Here is a 21,132-nt window from a genome sequence, read left to right as displayed (position 1 = left end):
GTGTCATATGTCAAGCATCACTTAAGTACCTACATACCAAAAATCACGACGATCCATCAATCGGTTCTTGAGTTATCCTCCTTTAAACATTTTTCAACAAACGCTCCTGCAGTTCCAGAGCAAGAAGCTAGGGGACTCAAACACATGTCACTTCATCTCCAACACAAGAACTATATACCATGTAAATTTTGTTACTCTAGCCTGCCTGGATCATGAGATATCAAAACCGGAAGTTCTGCTGCAGTACCATGACAAGCCGCGGGGGGGGGTCAAAATCTAATCAGTTCCAGGTCTCATCAAGACCTACCCACCTACCAAATATCATCACGGCGGTCTGTCACTACGGTATTCTTTCCCATTGCTAGGCGCGTTCTAAAAGGTATCGGATTACAAGACGCTATTTGGGCCGAGTTTGGCCTACCAGTAAAACACTTGAAAATAAACAAAAAGGATTTAATGATAAATTTCGTCAAATTAAAATGAAATTATCGTCTTAACATCCTTTTAATATTAGCTGTTTATGTTAAATCATTGATTTTTCAAAATTTCGCTCCGAAAGACGATTTTTTCGGATTTCCGACCACAAGTCATGTCATGTTTTTAGGCAAACATCGTTTTAACCTGGCTACGTATATTACCCCAGATTCCCGATTTTTATATTCTTCGACGACTACGAATAAGATCAAAAATCGTGTTTTAGGGATTTTTTAATTTCTGGTTTTAAGTCTAGTTTTTGTCGACATATTGGTGAAAAAATGATTTTTCTTAACATTTTTCTCACTAAATTACCCATAATTCAAAATTGAGGCCATTTTTAAAAAATCCCTAAAACACGATTTTCGGGACAACCATAACGGTCATTTTGAGCCGTGAATGGAGTATGCTTGACTTTCCATGCTTGCAGGTTAAAACGAGTTTTGCAGACATGTCATGTCGACCAAAAGTCTGCATTGTGTTATTCATACTGGCGTAAAGAATCATTACAGTATTCAAGGTCACCCAAGGATACGACAGTAGCTTTGCTGCTACATGTTACATGTCCACAAAAAAATGATAGCGGACATGTACTGTCCAGGAAACTGTTTTTATCTATAGAAAAGTGTTGTTTTTTATCTGTTGCACGGCACGGAGGCAGACAGGCTTGTTTTGCCGCTTTATTGTAAATGACCCCGAGGTGACCCCGAAATAGAACGCGGGTTCGATTCGAATTGCCCAGATCGAACACGATCGAACACAGTTCGGGTTCTATGGCATGTGGGAACTTTGTTAGGTTTTCTTGTGGGTGGATGGTGTTCAGCACCAAGGACAGGTTTACCTGTGTGTGGAAGATGTGTATTCTACCACGGAATAAAGTCCCCGCGAAAATAAATGAATAGGAAAATTGGGCAAAAGTGTTATGTTTCATACTGTGACCACATAACAGCTCATTCTTGAAAACGTTAATTTGTGATGATAGAAATACTAATTTAAAGGTGCCCTGTAGTTGCATTTTCATCCATTTTCTTTTCACCGAGATTGACATTAACGTTAGTATTCTTCGTAATTAGATAATCTAATCGTCCTTCTTCGGCACATATAAGTTCCCGGCACCGAAACGGCCTGTCATTGGTCGTCATAATTAGATTACCAGTTTGACATTAATTATACAGGGCCATTTTGCACACCTGTGTGAAAACAAGTTTGGTATGGTCCATTCAAAATGGCGCTTTCGAACGACGGGGATACTCTGAGCTGATTTTTTATATACAAATTTCTGGGTGCTTTTTAGCGTTATCGTCGGTAGAATGTCTTAATAAGTGTGCAGCAGAATGTTTGGGAGTTTTCTCTGTGGATTTGTGGCGTTCTGGTGATGTTTTGAAGAGAAAATGCGGATTTCCTGACCTGGCGAATTTTGGAGAAGACAAAATGGCGGGACAGTAGCGTGGTATGGAGACGGCTTCGCTCATTGTTGCAGGTAAACCAGCAAATTATTTGGCTGACATTATTCCTTAGCAAGTAACGTTATAGTACGAACAAGTGAAGTTATATTTCGAAAGAAATGACCTATTCCTGTATTAGAGAGCGACCGTTCCTAATTTTAGACCGGCTTAGAAAAGGTCTTATCAAGCTGCTGCGTTTTCAATATTTTCAATGTGCGATGCGCTTGTCAAGTAGTAAATGTATGTGCCATTTTATTCAATTGTTTAGCGTTTTGAGGTTATATTTGTCGAAAGAAATTCTGCATTGACTAAACCTTTTTCTCTCTTTACCTCCACGTGGTTCAAAACACCTGTTGGAATGTGGCCGTGTACATAATTAGTTATTTTTCCCGCCAAAAATTTGCGTAAACAAGATATGGGGGCCTCAGAGCTTCAGGGCGCCGAAATGAAAACGATACAAAACGGTTGAAAAGTAGTTAAGTCGAGTTGACTATACTTTGAAATTCGTTCTTCATTATCATTTGCAATGTATCATTTATAATTCAAAAGCTTGTTTGTTTCCTTTTTCAGAGTAATTCAGTAAATAGTAATGACCAAGCCCAAGTATTTCTGGCGCAAACACTATAGATGACTATGCTTGAAGGTAGCAATTCCTGTTTTCAAAATATTTTCTTTCGTATTCCACATAAAGTTTCAGTTGAAGGAGGTTGATTTATCTATTGTTGTTTCTATCACCGTTTTTATGGTCATTATGTAGAATTTTCGTCGATGTATGTGTTTGTAAAGATATTTAAGGTGTGTGTGTGCATTGCTAGTTTTTAATTTGAGACAAGTGTCCAACTTATAATGTATGTATGGTTAGATGAAGGCTGATGCAGTAGTGAGAACTTCTGTCTGAACCTGACCAGACCAGATGATTTGAAGACTGAAGAGGAATATCAGGTGAGAAAAATCCCAATTATGCATTTTACCTACCATTTACTTGGTATTATTTGAGACAAGTGTTAAGGTCTGTATAGTTAGGTGGCTGCTGACTGATGCAGTAATGAAGACTCCTGTCTGAACCTGACAAGACAGATTGGACCAGATGATTTGAAGACCGAAGAGGAATATCAGGTGAGAAAAATCCCAATATGGCATTTTACCTACAATTATTTGGTCTTAGTTGAGACAAGTGTGTAACTTCTGTCTATATAGTTAGGTGGTTGCTGACTGATGCAGTAGTGAAGACTTACTGTCTGAACCTGAGAAGACAGACTGAACCAGACCAGATGATTTGAAGACCCAAGAGAAATATCAGGTGAGAAAAATCTGAATTCTTTATTCAACCTATTATTTACTTCATGTTGTTTGAGACAGTGTGTAACTTCTAATGTCTGTATAGTTAGGTGGCTGCTGACTGATGCAGTATTGAAGACTTCTGTCTGAACCTGACAAGACAGATAGGACCTGACCAGATGATTTGAAGATTCAAGACGAATATCAGGTGAGAAAAATCCCAATTCTGCATTTAACCTACAACTATTTGGTCTTATTTGAGAGACAAGTATGTAACTTTTAATGTCTGTATAGTTAGGTGGCTGCTGACTTATACAGGAGTGAAGACTACTGTCTGAACCTAACAAGACAGATTGGACCAGAAGATTTGAAGACTGGTACCGAAGAGGAATATCAGGTGAGAAAAATCCCAATTCTGCATTTTACCGACAGCTATTTGGTCTTATTTGAGACAAGTGTGTAACTTCTACTGTCTGTATAGTTAGGTGGCTGCTGACTGATGCAGTAGTGGTGAATTCTTCATAAACCCGACAAGAGAAAATTGGACCAGACCAGGTGATTTGAAGACCGATGATGACTGTCAGGTGAGAAAAATCTGAATTCTGCATTCAACCTACTATTTACTTTCAAATTGTTATTTGAAACAAGTGTGTAACTTCTGATGTCTGTAGTTAGGTGGCTGCTGACTGATGCAGTATTGAAGACTACTGTCTGGACCTGACAAGAGAAGATCGGGGTGACACAAGAGCAAGATGACAACAACAACAACACCCACAGGTGAGACAGTGCTTTAGAAGATCTGTTTTACTCTAGCACACTACCCTTACGTCTTACACTTTATAAAAATAACACACATGCAGCAAAACATCTTTCACATTAATTTTGTGTTGCCTTACTTGAATAAATGTCTGGTATATAAGCTTGACTTGTCTACATTGCTACTTTTAAAACAACAGTGTCATAGATTTTTCCTTTCCTATTGGATGTATTATTAAGAGCTGTGGCATAGCTTGCTACCAGTAACACTTTGAAAAGCCTAATTATTATTAGTATCTTTTTGTGCATCAACTTGCTTGACAACTTACATTACTTATTTCTTGCCTCACATTATTATTATTATTATTACAAACTCTGAGGTGTATTAGACATGCTACAAGTACAATACATTTTGTAACACTTTTAAAAGCAGTTTTCTAAAGCCTAACTCTTTCAAAATCTATTCAATCAATGTGATAGTTGAATTGCATGATGTTATCATTAGTTTGGTTATTCAGTGTTGCCTGTGGATGTTTTTCCATCACACATCCTTTTATATTATTTTTAGGTGTGTGCTAAGGCTGTCCAGTCTGGGAGAAACCTGTGATGACAGCTCAACAAACCATTTGACTTGAAGATGCAGAAGGAAATGAAGACAGCAAAGCAGTGAGAGAAGACAGCGGGCACAGTTGTAACTTGTGAGTATATTTTATTTGTTCAGCAACACACCCAGGCTAATAAATTTCTATCCTATAATCCAATCATCCAGTCTTTAAAGCTTTCACTGCTTTTAATTGCATAGTATGTATGTCACACTTTTCTAGACTCCTTTTCACATCTTTAAACAATTAGTCTGACAAAAGAGTTTACATTGTATAATGTCTCCAGTATAACCTCCTTGGTCCCACATTGTATTTTTAGTCATTTGAAATACAGCATGTCACACTTTCTGCACTCACAGTGCTTTCAATTGGACCTTTACGGGCAGCATTTATTATATTTCAGTCCATACCATGGTATGGATGAAATATATTGTGTTCTCTCATGTTTCTTCTCCTTCTCCTTCTCCTCCTGCCACACAGTCAAAGGGATTCAACTCTGTTATTTTTTAGTCAAATGACCTGAAATTTGGCAAGGAGGTAGAGTGGGCCAATACCCCTAGGCGTTTTTTTCATTTTTTTGATACATGCCTTTGAAAATTTTTATGAAGGTTTTTTGGGGCATTTTTCGCCCAAAAATGGATTTTTGGATCCTGAGCCCTGGTTTTACAACCAAATGATCTGAAATTCGGTATAAGGGTACCTTGAACATGTGTCTACAGAATAGCAGTCACATATTTGGCATAAACCACTTCCAAATGACTCGTTTGGGGGACTTTAATGGCTATTTTCAGCAAAAAAAGGGCCAAAAGTGCTATACCCGTTCCATATTCTATCTAAAGAATGTCCGGTTCCATCCATGGAACACGTGTTCCATTGCGGGTTACCTGAGGTCACATTGCACCTAAGTGGTGCGTAATGACCCACACATTCAATTTTATGTTCCTAAGACCTTCTAAATAGTATCAAACTACTCCATCATTGTTAGTTTTTGTCATACCTGTAATAAGATTAGTAAAGCTTTCGAGATTCAAAGTACTTGTTGTTGCATCTTTGTTCTCATATAGCTACTATTTAATTCATTTATTTGAGAACCTTTGCCAGTTTTGCACTGGGGTAAGTTTGGAATAGTCCACTTTTGCGTGGGAGGGAGATGGACTGAAATATGCTGTATTTGCTCCCAAGCAAATGTCGGCCTTTCTAGTTAATAGCTCTTTTCTTACTGTCATAAACTTGCATGTTGTGTGACATAATATCTTGCATTAGTAAGGCCAATTGCTCTTGTCAATACAGTGACTTTAAAATTTGTTTCTCTTTCTTCAAGATGCGGACCCAGAGACTGGAATGCAGCAGGAGGAAGAACCAGACTTTTGTAGGCAGGGCTGCGTGAAAGAAGATGGGGAGGAGTGAGTATGGTGTCTTTATTAACACGAGAAAACACTCCACATGCACAAACTTGCACTCACATTTCTCTTTTCATTTAACGTTTATTGTAGCCAGCGACTTCAATTTCAATTGTTAAGCAACACTAAAAAATTCTTCATATTGTGTGGCTGAATGCCAAATTACCCCTAAATTGTTGCTTCAGACCTTTACACTTAAATTCTCCCGCAGAAAAACTTGTCTATCTTTGTATTAATCCACAACAATTCCTTGTTCAGTCCATTTTCCCACCTAGAAAAATTAATTGGCACCCTCACCTGGTTAATTAATTGGATTAAGTTTTCCCGCCAAAAAACTTAGTATATAGAGCACTCTAACCTTGAACTTGTGCCCCACTCTTCCTGCCCACCTCCCATACTTCTTCCACAACTCAGTATGTTAGTTACACTGTTCTCTGGACTTTTTCGAACATGCAGTCACCACACTCTGCTGATTGAGTGCAGTATTTCCACCAGTTACACTTTAGAATATTATCTCTCGCTCTCCTGGTCAGTCAATGCACTAAGTGTACTCCCCGTGGGATGTCTTTTCGGAGACATTGATGCTTCGACACATCAGTATACCAGTGCAATTGACCGACCAGGAGAGCGAGAGATTATTCTAAAGTCTAACTGGTGGAAATACTGCAGTCGATCAACAAAGTGTGGTGATTGCATGTTCGAAAAAACTCCAGAGAACAGTGTAACTAACATACTGAGTTGTGGAAGAAGTATGGGAGGTGGGCAGGAAGAGTGGGGAGGGGGGCACAAGTTCAAGGTTAGAGTGCTCTATATATACTAAGTTTTTTGGCGGGAAAACTTAATCCAATTAATCAACCAGGTGAAGGTGCCAATTAATTTTTTTGGGTGGGAAAATGGACTGAACAAGGAATTATTACAAAGACAAGTTTTTTGGTGGTAGAATTTAAGTGTAAAGAAAAGTCTAAAGCGACAATTTTGGGGGCAATTTGGGATGCATACAATACGAAAAGGATGGCTAAGGAATTGATGCGGCCAGCTAAGATACAAAGTTTTTCGGCGGGAGAATTTAAGTGTAAAGGTCTGAAGCAACAATTTAGGGGTAATTTGGCATTCAACCATACAAAGAATTTTTTAGTGTTGCTTAACAATTGAAATTGAAGTCGCTGGCTACAATAAACGTTAAATGAAAAAAGACAAATGTGAGTGCAAGTGTGTGCATGTGGAGTGTTGTCTCGTGTTAATAAAGAAACCATACTCACTCCTCCCATCTTCTTTCACGCAGCCCTGCCTACAAAAGTCTGGTTCTTCCTCCTGCTGCATTCCAGTCTCCAGGTCCGCATCTTGAAGACAGAGAAACAAAAGTCACTGTATTGACAAGAGCAATTGGCCTTACTAATGCAAGATATAATGTCACACAACATGCAAGTTTATGAAAGTAAGAATGGAGCTATTAAATGCTGCCTGTAAAGGTCCAAAGCACTGTGCAGAAAGTGACATGCTGTATCTCAAATGACTTAAAGTGCAATGTGGGACCAAGGAGGTTATACTGGAGACATTATACAATATATAATATAACCTCTTTTGTCAGACTAATTGTTTGAAGATGTGAAAAGGAGTCTAGAAAAGTGTGACATACTACGCAATCAAAAGCAGTGAAAACTTTAAAGACTGGATGATTGGATTATAGGATAGAAATTTATTAGCCTGGGTGTGTTGCTGAACAAATAAAATATACTCACAAGCTACAACTGTGCCCACTGTCTTCTCTCACTGCTTTGCTGTCTTCATTTCCTTCTGCATCTTCAAGTTAATGGTTTGTTGAGCTGTCATCACAGGTTTCTCCCAGACTGGACAGCCTTAGCACACACCTAAAAATAAATATATAGAAGGATGTGTGAATTGGATAACATCCCCAGGCAACACGAATAACCAAACCAATGATAACATCATGCAATTCAACTATCCCATTGATGGAATAGATTTTTGAAAAGATGTAGGGCTCTAGAAAAACTGCTTTTAAAAGTGTTACAAAATGTATTGTACTTGTAGCATGTTACACCTCAGAGTCTTATTAATAATAACATGTGAGGCAAGGAATATTAATAAGTAATGTAAGTTGTCAAGCAAGTTGCTTGAATCGATGCACAAAAAGATAGGCTTTTCAAAGTGTTACTGGTAGCAAGCTATGCCAAAGCTCTTAATAATACAACCAATATGACACTGTTGTTAAGTATTGTCTCACCTGCATAACTAGGTACAAACTCTGTGTCTTCAGGTCAACTGGTTTGCTGAGCCGTCATCACAGGTTTTTCCCAGTCAGGACAGGAACATCAAGACAGGAACGTCAGGACACTCCTAACTAATATAATGAATAATTAGTGTGATGTGTGATACGACTCCCCCCCCCAAAAAAAAATTGCCAGGCAACTAGGTGACTATGAAAGATAATGATAAAATCCAACTATCAATTTGACTATCTCTTTGCTTAGATGATGCTTGCGGTTGATTGATTGCTTAGAAAGTGTTAAAAGTAGTTTCTTAGTGCCTCTCAGCTCTTAACACCCAGAAAAAATAAAGTTGGAAAGCATTGTCTCACCTGTACAAACTCCTCACTCTGTCTTCAACTTCAAAGTCAGCTGTCTCATCTTGCCTGGTTTGGACAGGAACATCAGGACTGCTGACCCTATTATACCTACATAATTATAAAAGAACAATTGATGCCAGGTACATGGCTATTATATGAATGGGTAACTAGCTACCAGGTAAAAATGAACTCTTGTATGCGACCTTTTACTTTGCCTCTTCCTAGAAATGTTGAAAAGTGCTCAAGAAGTCTAATATACTAGTCATTTATTCAAGTCAAAGGCAATACAAAATTAATGTGAAAGATGTTTTGCTACATGTGTGTTATTTTTATAAAGTGTAAGACATAAGGGGAAGAGTGCTAGAGTCAAACAGATCTTCAAAAGCAATCATTACCTCACCTGTGGATGTTGTTGTCATCTTGCTCTTGTGTCTCGAAATCACCCGATCTGGTCCAATCTTCTCTTGTCAGGTCCAGACAGGAGTCTTCAATACTGCATCAGGCAGCAGCCACCTAACTATACAAACATTAGAAGTTACACACTTGTCTCAAATAACAAAGTATAGGTTGAATGCAAAATTCAGATTTTTCTCACCTGAGAGTCATCGTCTGCCTTCAAATCACCTGGTCTGGTCCAATCTTCTCGTCAGGTTTACGAAGAATTCACCACTACTGCATCAGTCAGCAGCCACCTACATGTAACTATATGGACATTAGAAGTTACACACTTGTCTCAAATAACATCAAATAGCTGTAGCGGTAAAATGCATAATTGGGATTTTTCTTACCTGATATTCCTCTTGGGTCTTCAAATCATCTGGTCTGATCCAGTCTGTCTTGTCAGGTACAGGCAGTAGTCCCCACTACTAGTACTGCATCAGTCAGCAGCCACCTACAGTACATGCAACTTCAATGTGTACAGACATTAAAAGTTACACACTTGTCTCAAATAATACCAAGTAAATGGTAATTAATGCAGAATTGGAATTTTTCTCACCTGATATTCCTCTTGGGTCATCAAATCATCTGATCTGGTCCAATCTGTCTTGTCAGGTTCAGACAATAGTCTTCACTACTGCATCAGTCAGCAGACACCTACATGTAAAGCCATCTAATGACAATGCCCCTACTGTACTTGGTGACCACGAATTTCACTCTGCGATAGTTCCAGGATAGAATGAATTCTTGAACACCTCATTATCCTTGGTTGATAACTCTGGTACTTGAAGGCATGGCTATTTCTTGTTCTCTTCTGGGCTGGTATTAGGTACTTAGTAATTGGGACGTCCACCAGTTTATTAGTCATTTTGTACATCATGCATAGTCTTGACATTTTCTTCTGTCTTCCAGTGACACCCCCTGTAGGTTAGTGGAATATGCTTTATGTGGAATACGAAAACACTTGGCGCAAAATGCTTTGAAAAATTGCTACCTTCAAGCATAGTCAACTGTAGTGTTTGCGTCAGAAATATGTGAGCTTGGTCATTATTATTATTGAATTGCTGTAAAATGGAAACGAACAAGCTTTTAAATTATACATAATACATTGCAAATGATAACGAAGAAGGAACTTCTTTCCACCACCAGGACTTCTACATGTAGCTAGAACTTTGCTGTAAACCAATGGTTAGCCAGGAGTGTTACAATCCAGGCTATTGTTTACATTGGCACATGATATTAAAAAAAAAGTATGGTCACCTCGACATAGCTAGTTTTGAATTGAACCGTTTTGTATCGTATTCATTTCGGCGCCCTGAAGCTTTGAGGCCACCATCTTATTTACGCAAATTTTTGGCGGGAAAAATAACTGATTATGTACACGGCCACATTCCAACAGGTGTTTTGAACCACGTGGAGATAAAGAAAAATGTTTGGTCGATACACAATTTATTTAAAAAAATATAACCTCAAAACGCTGAACAACTGACTAAAAAGACATGCACTGCCACATACATTTTATATATATTCTACAAGCGCACCACACATTGAAAATGTTGTTGAAAACGCGGCAGCTTGATAGACTTTTTCTAAGCCTGTATAAAATTAGAAACGGCCGCTCCCTAATACAGAAATAGGTAATTTCTTACGGAATATAACTTGACGTGTTCGTACTAGTTGCTAAGGAATAATATGTCAGCCAAACAATGTACTGGTTTACCTGAAACAATGAGCGAAGCCGTCTCTATACCACGCTACTCTTCCCAACTGTCTCGCCATTTTTCTCTTCTCCAAAATTCGCCAGGTCAGGAAATCCGCACTTTCTCTTCAAAACACCACCAGAACGGTACAAATCCTCGGCGAACACTCCCAGAAATTCTGCTACACACTTACTAAGACTTTCTACCAACGAAAACGTCTAAAAAGTACCCAGCAAGTTTGAAAAAATCAGCCCAGAGTATTTCCGTCGTGCGAAAGCGCCATTTTGAACGGACCAAACCAAACTTGTTTTTACACAGGTGTGCAGAACGACCGTGCATAATTAATGTGAAGTTGGTAATCTAATTATGACGACCAATGACGGCCTGTTTCAATTTTTCTATCCTCATCCATTTTACTTAAGGAGACCTCGAGGAAAACACACGTTAGTAATTTTCCTATAAATGATTTTTTACCCATTTATCTTCTGATTGCGATAAGAACATTTTCTAGCTAGTAGTAGGTGACAAATTACAAACATTACAGTTATTGCGACAATTGCCTCTAGGGATTCCAATACGTAAAAAATAGCTCGGTACAACAAGAGTAAATTTCACGCGACATGCGTGTAGATATGAAATACTTCATTTGTGTACTTCGATCTTTGAGTGTTTATTCTCTTTATCAAAGATTGTTAAACTGAAAATCCAATTCTTACCATACCATAGTATCAACAATAAGATCACAAAGTTACAAAATATAGCCGAATATAACCGAAACGTCCGCAATTTGTGACCAAAAGTACGCTTCCGGCGAAGCAAGCCTTGGATTTTCAAACGTTAATCAATAAAATGGTTATTTGATAGGTTTTAGCTGAGCAATGATTCAATTATAAGGAGGACCAATCAAAACAGCGGATTTCGTCTTATAACGAGGCTAAAAAATATGCAGACATTAAGTCCAGGTGCCGCATTACGTCATGTGATGTAGTTATTACGTAATCCTCCAGGCGAACTGTGTAGATATGCTGGGTTAAATATAGGCAGGAATGGGTGTAAACATTGGCGTTTAAAGCAAAAATAGCGCAAGCAATTACAGAACTAGTTGTTGCAATATTTTCTGTATGGTCCATTCTTCACATCTAGGTGTTTTCTGGACGGTTAGAACTGATAGTAATCAAAGAAATAAAGGAAAATATGTTTAGTAACGAAAAAATTAAACAAACATCAATAAAACGCATAAACTTTTCGTTCCAGTTTTTCCACCAAACCCTTTCTAGAAGTGTAATAATTCATACCTGAGGTGTCCAGAAGAATCTTTCCATCCCTGGCGAACGTGCACCCTTCTTTACAAAGTTTACTCCCTCACGTTTTAGTTAATTGGAAGCTGTGATGCATCCGGCACAGGCGCCATAATGCCAATTCATCACACGTGTCAATGAGGGCCTCTAGCTGTTCATAGAATTATTGCAGAGGGTCATTTGCCTATGTATCCTTGATGTTGATTGGTTATCATAACGGCAACGTTTTTGAGTCATTAAGCCTGATTGGCTGATACAATTCAGCGTTGGTGATTGGTTAGAAATAACGACGACGTATCACTTTACGACCAAATATGGGCAACCGACTCGAAACCATAAAGCCGATTTACTTTTCATGTAAACAACTGAAATTACGAAGGATTTTCGGAGAAACGGGACTATTTTGGGCAATTATTTTCCTCCAGAGAAGCTACAAAGTTGTACGAACTGCATTTACAGAGAAAAGAAGCCGGTTTATGAGGTTAGGGGAGGTGAAAATGCTCGGCAACCGCGTAATATTCTTACGAACAGGGGAGGGGTGCTGTGTAGGGATAGCTTTCAGCACCAAGGACAGGGATAGCTTCAGTTTGAACCTGGTCTTTTCTTCATTACAACAAACTGAATATTAACTCACCGACTGTAATATACGAAAGAAATCAACTTTGTGAATTTTTCGGTGCCAATCTCAATATCATATGAATGGAAACAGAGTACATACCAGCCGTAAACTACGGCAATCCCCAGTTACGATTTTGCCTTCCACCATCTGCTTGGTTTACATTCATATGGTAATGAGATGGACACGGAAAATTCACTTCTGCAAAGACTGTGACCACTTCTGCAAGCGATCAGCTGATCGCAAAATCACGTTTTGATGTATAACTTAAGAATAATATAGAATGGTTTATTACTCGATACAAACTCTTCGCAGCTCATGAGCTGAATTGCGAGTTCACATGTAACGTTACATACAAATTTCCATAAGTTGACATGATATACAATCGGTCTAAAAGTTTGCGAACGGCAAGCAGGTGACAATACAAAGAAGCAATACATATTTAAAAGATACAATACATATTTAAAAGATACCAATTAATTTTCAAAGGTACCAATAAATTATCTACATGCCGCAATTGTCTAAATGCTATCGTTTAACAGGTTTACAATATACGGTAAAGGAGTATTTTGGTAGCGTTTAGTACGTGCTGGCGATGGGTCACATTTGTGACTTTGTCTGGTAACCCTCTCGCTGACTTTTCCCCTTTGTTGAGATAACCATTGTTACCTCCATGAAAAATGGAGGTATTGTTTTTGGCGCATCTGTGTGTGTGTTTCCGCACATTTGTAGTCAGCATAACTTCATAACGCCTTTATGGATTGTGATGATATTTGGTATGCTGGTAAGCCTTAGGAAGAGGAAGGTCAAGGTCAAATATGGGCCTCCTGGTAGATGACCTTGGTACTGCAGCAGAACTTCTGGTTTTTGTATCTTTTGTACTGAACATGCTATGGTCTTGATTTCTTGATTGCAGAACACCGTGATCCTATTGGCTGCCAGGATCCCACCCCACATAGCAGCTGGAACAGGGAATGACACGTTGCACAAAGTTTTGGCTAGGCCACATCAATACAGTTTCCTGGTTCTTGACATTAAAAAATGAGGAACTGCATGTAGTATAATCAAGAGTTCAGCACCAAGGACAGGTACTACACATTGATTCAAATTGCTGAATGTCGCCAAGAAATGTCAGAGGACCAAGAAAATAAATTGGTTTGGGTTATGGTGAAAAAAAGATGAATAAACATCTATGCAACTCAAGGCTTGGCAAGATCAGATGAGATAAAAGATAGAGGTTCAATGTGTACACGCCAAGGACAGTTTTTCATCTACATATTAGTCTACCAGTTGAGAGAAACACATTTGAGTTGGGAGCACCACACCCCAAATTCACCCAGAGCTGACGGGAGAAAACTTGTTTTTCCTGACCAGAAATTTTGCCAGGAACAGTCTCCGAGATAACTTCGTCCAGTTCTGTCAGTATTTGCAGCTTTCAAGGCTTCACTTACCGGTAAGTGTTACGCCATGTATATTCTTCACATCAGATTCTCTGATACAGGCAAATTTGCAGACAGAAAAAATACACCTTCTGAAGCATGAGTTCATGAGTCATTACTCAGTGCAGATTTTTTTCTGCAAGTTGTAGAAAAAATCTTTCATCCCTCAGGTATTCAACAGAGTTTTTTTTCCTTTTCATGGTCCGTCCATGAACTTTATTTACACAGTATACAATGTATTATTTACATATATCACATAATAAAATCAGATGAATAAACATCTATGCAACTCAAGGATTGGCAAGATCAGATGAGATAAAAGATAGAGGTTCAATGTGTACACGCCAAGGACAGTTTTTCATCTACTTATTAGTCTACCAGTTGAGAGAAAAACATTTGAGTTGGGAGCACCACACCCCAAATTCATTCAGAGCTGACTGGAGAAAACTCGTTTTTCCTGACCAGAAATTTTGCCAGGAACAGGTTCCAAGATAACTTCGTCCAGTTCTGTCAGTATTTGCAGCTTTCAAGGCTTCACTTACCGGTAAGTGTTACGCCATGTATATTCTTCACATCAGATTCTCTGATACAGGCAAATTTGCAGACAGAAAAAAATACATCCTCTGAAGAATGAGTTCATGAGTCATTACAGTGCAGATTTTTTTCTGCAAGTTGTAGGTATAAAAAATCTTTCATCCCTCAGGTATTCAACAAAGTTTGATTTATTGAGATTGGCATAGCAGGTGAAAAAGGAGTAAAGTGCCTTTTCCACGGCACAACACTGGGGCCTGCCATGGATGTGTACACAGAACCTTCAGATTCTGAGTCAAATCTATATATATTAAACCACAGGACCACCTTGCCACTAAATGTACAAATAACTTCTAGTTCTCATTCTGGCTTTGCCAACAGATTCAAAATGTCCCACTCCATCAGAGGAAGGAATGATCATACAAACCATCCTGAGGAGCCGACGAGCCCAGGACAAAATGAAGATAATCTACACTCTGATCAGAACACAGAAAGCACTACTGCAGAGCCAACAAGAATGTCAACATGCCGCCCAAACTCTCCCAGTAGTCGAGGACAAGACAGGCTGGAGGCTACGTATGTAGCTGGCAATGAAGTCGAACATACAGCCACAAATGAGCCTTTTTATCATATGGCAGATATCTCCACCCCAGAGGTCGCTGATGTATATTCTGTATCTGATTCGATCCATGCTGAAAACTCTGCCATGTACACAGCCTCAGGGGAAAATACAGAAAATGGTGACACTATTGGAGACATTGAAAAAGAACAGCAAAGCACTGAAAATGCAGAGCAAGCAGACAGTACAGTGACCATGAATTTCAACTCCAACAGAAAGGAAGAACCCAAAGCAGACAGTATAATGACTGACGATGGTGACAATGAACCATACGCTGTTGCAAACATTTCTGATCACGAAGCCTATCTCAGCGCAACAAAAAACATTCGCCAACAGGCTTCAGATGACACCACCAATCATGACACCACTGTACATGTACACAAGCTTTGCAAACCTCCAATAATCCCGGCAGATCTTCTTCAAAATCCAATGTACAGATCAAACCCTAAACAGGCCAATAAACGTCATGGGAAGATGGCCATGCAAGCAGACAGTGCAGTGACTGACGATGATGACATGGAACCTTACGCTGTTACAAACATGTCCGATCTCAGCGGAACAACAAATAGTCGCCAACAGGCTCCAAATGCAGACAGTATAGTGACTGATGATGGTGACATTGAACCTTACGCTGTTACAAGCATGTGCGAGAATGAAACGTATCTCAGCGGAACAACGAACGTTCGCCAACAGCCTTCAGATGACTCCAGTCATGACACCACCGAACATGTACACAAGCTTCGCAATCCTCCAAACGCAAAAAGGGAACTTCAAAATCCGATGTACATACCAAACCTCCAACAGGCCAATAAACTTTGGGGTAAGATGACAGTCATACATTTTGTAAAATTTTGTTTCTTGACACTCTAAAGGATCTAGGTCTTAAGCTTCAACTTCTTTAGGCCACAGGAGGTAAATTTTATGGATAACACTCTCCGTAGACACCAAACCTCATGTGATTGGGGAAAAATACTAGGCAGGCAATAAGGAAGATTCTTTAATTTTCAAAATTTGAGGTTATCAAAAGCCTTGTTAAACAAGGATTGAGGTGACAAAACATATATTGTTTTATATAAAAAAATTTTCCTATGACATCAATGATTATGAATTGTTCATTACAGTTAAGTTTCTATGGGTTCTGTGCAATTCTTCTTCAATTGCATATTTTATCAATGTTTTCTGGTTCTTAATTTCCTGGTTACTCATTGGGATCTTGGATTATTATGCATGTGCCATGCATATGTTCTTTTTTCTAAGAAAAACTGCTTGTATAAAGATCTAAAAAGGTTGTTTTGCAGAGAATCGAAAACGTTTTCTCGTTGCTTTGGTGGTTTTCCTGTCTCTGGTGGGAGCAATCACCACGGGAGTCAACATACATGTAGGCATGCAAACGGTAAAGTCAACATCTTTGTAATTTTACACTTTAACCTTAGGCTACACCAATTAACAATCAACATACCAGGCTAGTTTATAATCCAAACAATAAATTTTAGTTTTTATCAAACTACTGCATTGACAGATGGGAAAACTGTAACTACTAGGAAGACAAGGAGCTTTCGTCAACTTTTTGGACCAGAATTTGACATTTTGGAGTTCATTCAAATCAGAATGAAAGGAACGGGTGCTTCCAAGAACCAATTAACTAAATTGGTATGGCCTTAAATAATATTGTTTCATTATGGGTTCACCACACCACGAAGTGGTGTGGTGAAACCATATTGCTTTTTCTGATGTTTCTTCTTCTTCTCCTCCTCCTTCTCCTCCTGCCATTTTTTAAATGGATTCAGCTTCTTCATTTTAGGGCCCAAGGTCCTGAAATTTGGTATGGAGGTACAGTGGGCAAATACCCCTAGGCGTTTTTAAAATTATTGTGATACAGGCTTTTAGAATGGTTTTATTTGAGTTTTTTGGCTGTGTTATAGCAAATGTATTACTGTGTTAGTGTGCCTTGTTTACCACGTTTGGGCATGAGTCATCACAATGGAATGCAGGGCATCAACCAATAGGCATGCAGCTTTCCTCTATACTTCTTGCTGATTGGCTGTTGGGATTTAACTTGATTAACACCTGCACAGAAGCATTTCTGACAGTATGTCTGTATTCAAGTGTTTTGGTAGGTATTTCAAGCTTTCCTGCTCCAGCATTGGAATGCCGGGCATGGACGTTTTTTTTTATTTTGAAAATCAACAGTTTGCATTATGCAATTAAAAATCCTAACCAATAAAGTAGGGAATAGCTATCCAACTGTTGTTTTAGTTGTATTTTACTTCATATTATAGTTATATCAATGTAAATCATTGTTTTCCCTTGTGTTTCCCATTCTTTCCCTGCCATGTCGTAAAATGTGGTGAACCCATCGCTGTATTTGCTCCAAAGCAAATATTGGCCTTTCTAGTTTATTTATTTACTCCCATCAAGTAAACTAGTAGAAGAATACCAAACAATATTAGAAAACAAAAGTTCTAGGCTTCTGTATCTGTATCATTCTGTACCATTATAGCAGGTATAACCGCCCTTCGGCGTAACACACCAGTTTCGCAGGCACGCGGCATGGCGGCAGGGCTTGAAACTTATGCTTGGTAATAGGTGCACTGGTGCACCTAATCTAAGATTGTAGGTGCACAGAAAAAATTTGGGGGGGGCACTACATAAAATCAGATAGAATGTCAGAAAATCATAATAAAAAACTTTCAAGTTATCGCCTCTTTTTCTCTGTCTCAATCTGAAATTCTGCAGCTGACTTTAAAGTTTTAAACAAGTGATACAACAAAGATTTTTCTTGGCATTTAAACGTAACGAATATATATACTACTGTGCAATGGGTGTACAATAGGTTCAGACATTAATTATAGACTTCTTCTTGTTTTTTTTCCAGACTTTGCAAGAAGTTAAGAACTTGAGTACACTGAATGCAACAGAACTGATACGTGTAGCTACCATCAGGATCACTGACGGTACCAACCCACCCAGCCTTGGTGGTATCAATGGTACCAACCCACCCAGCCTTGGTGGTATCAATGGTACCAACCCATCCAGCCTTGGTGGTGTCAATGGTACCACCCCACCCAACCTTGGGACCACTGATGGTACCACCCCACCCAGCATTGGGACCACTGATGGTACCACCCCACCCAGCCTTGGGACCGCTGATGGTACCACCCCACCCACCTACAGAAGTAAGACTAGTAAGTATATTCATGTATTACTAAGTAATGTAGCCTATATCTTTATATATTACGATATATTCTCACATTATATATATATATATATATATATTGTGTGTGTGTGTGTGTGTGTGTGTGTGTGTGTGTGTGTGTGTGTGTCTGAAAAGATTGTCATCTGAGCGTATCATTTGGGGTTTGAATAGCAATTACTGTAACAGTTTTTACAGTACAAAAGTGTATTGATCTAAATTAATGTTTTGCATTTTTAAGTATGACATACTACAATCTTTTAACAAACTGGTACATCTATACTGTACAATACTAGGGTTAGGTTGCTAATGTCACAGAATTTTTTCCACCCTGTACATGTCACTTTATACTTTCCGAATAAATTTGAGAACCGATAAATTAGACCGGGATAGCCTTAAGATAAGATGTTATCATTGATGCAGAAACGACCTGCGAAGAGGAGAAGATGGGACTGTCTTGTGCAGCGAATGAGCTGATCGTGATTGACGATACATTCTTCGGTCGGAGGGAAAACGGTCCTCGCTGTGGATGTAATCCTGAGTACCGGTCTTGTGACGTGTGTCAAGAAAACCGGTAGGAGCACCATAACTGATCTAATTCCTCCCCTATAGCTAGCAGTCCTCTGACTCCACTAGTAGTAGCCTGTGTTTACACAATCTCTAACTTATTCACTGGAAGCAACTATTTGGTGGGCTGGCCACTAGGTATGTGATTTAGTCAGGCTAGGTCCTGTTGAAGCTTGATGGCAACTGTATAATCTTTACTATCATGAAAGTTCATCTGTGTTGGTAGTTACATGTTTAAAGTTAAAACTTTTGGTCCAACACAAAAAATTCTCTCACCTAGAGCTTTTGACCAGTCACTCTGGTCTTCCTCAGCAGACTGGCCCAGTGAAGCTTGTCACGTGGCTTCTTTTAAGTGTGACATCAACACTGGGTCAAAGGTATCTGGTAGACGATGTCGGCCCCTGTCGCGGTTCAATGTAGGGTGATGGGCCCTGATGTAAATGGCTTCCTTCACCCCTCTCAAGAAATAGTCTTGTTCAGTGTCTAAAATCCTTACAGTCGTCAAGTGAAACAAAATGTCCGGGTGACTCTATGTGAATGTGTTGAGACACCTCTGAACTGTATAATGTTTAGTCGTAACATCTGATATTCTTTCTTTGTTGGGAGGAGTAATTGGAATTTTGCTAAACATTCAACTGATTATTTATTTCTTCTTAACTACATGACTAAAGTTGTACTTTATATCAGATGTTTGTCTTGTAATATTTCTCTCTTTGTAAAATTCACAGCGGTCTGATTTTTACATAAACCTTAAGCCATTCATACAGGTCAATTTGATAAAAAGTAGCTTTATTCAATTACAATAACTGACGGTTTTAACGTGCTTCTCGTATTTTGTAACAGGTTTTGGAAAACGTCGATCCTGTACTACATAAGGAAGCTATGTCAGGGGTTGCAGCAGTGTGATAAGCAACCAGAAGGTATTTACGACAAACATCGTGAACACTGTCCGGGCTATAAGAAGTACATGGAAGTAACATACCACTGTGAAGGTGGGTACAAATATCTATTTCTCTTCTGGTAGCACTCGGTGCCTTGAAGCATGACCAAGGTACAGGTACAGTGGTGAAGATTCAGGACCTGGACAATAGTATCTACATTGTATAAATTATTTTATCTACATAACTGTATTATCTATTTCTCTCTCTATATATATATATCTTATAATCAATCTTTCTATCCATCCATCTATCTATCTATCTATCCATCTAGTATCTATCTACCTATCTATCTATCTATCGATCAATCTACCTTTCTACATGTATCTACTATTACAGTCTAAAAAGCGGCGCCCACTACACTAAGTGTTTTACTCTGTTTTACCAGCAGAAGTGAAAAAGAGTGTCACCTTTGGTGGCCCTAGCCAGTTTCGGTATGTGAGTGGACTTGCTGTGTCCTCGACTAACAAGATATTTGTGGCTGACGAGCCCAACAAAAGAATCCAGGTCTTCAGCATGAAGGGAACTTTCCTTCGCAGTTTCTCCACAGGAGACATGGCGCCGCGTTACATGTGCATGGGCCACAATGACACCCTGTGGGTCGTTTTGCACAGAGGTCTCAGGAGCCGACGTCACACTTACGAATATGCCATCCAACAGTACAGCAAAGAGGGCTATGACCTTGCCAAGTTCATATGGTGCAAAACTTCAATCTATGGGATGGCCTGGCACGAGCTTTCTGACAGAATCATATTGACAAGAAAATGGCCGAAAGAGACTGTGTGGTTAAGTCCTACTTACAAACCAACACCAACATGTAATATGACCAGGTTGTCAGCTTCAAGATCAGATGTAAAATCAGCTCTAGAGTCTGTAACTGTAGACACGAAAGGGAACATCTATGTCATAAACTCTGTTGGCTCTCGTGTTCGAAAGTATGACAAGAATGGAATCTACCTGTCCAGGTTTGGCGGGTATGGTAGTGGAGCAGGGAATCTCAATGAGCCCTCAGGAATCTGTGTGGACAGTTTGGGGCGTGTGATTGTGGCTGATGAAGGGAACAGCCAGGTGGAAATGTACACAGCTGAGGGAGAGCACATCCGCACCATAGCTTATATTAATCAACCCATACATGTTGCTACAGGTGGGGAGGGGCAGCTTGTGGTGTCAAATAAGGATTACTTCATAACTATCTTTCCCACATATTAGGGACACAGCAATAAATTTCTGTGGTTCTCAGACATTTTCAAGTAC

Source organism: Branchiostoma belcheri, unplaced genomic scaffold (genome assembly GCF_001625305.1).
Source record: "Branchiostoma belcheri isolate BF01 breed outbred unplaced genomic scaffold, Haploidv18h27 scaffold14, whole genome shotgun sequence".
In the NCBI taxonomy this organism is placed as follows: Eukaryota; Metazoa; Chordata; class Leptocardii; order Amphioxiformes; family Branchiostomatidae; genus Branchiostoma; species Branchiostoma belcheri.
This window is presented reverse-complemented; position numbering follows the sequence as displayed.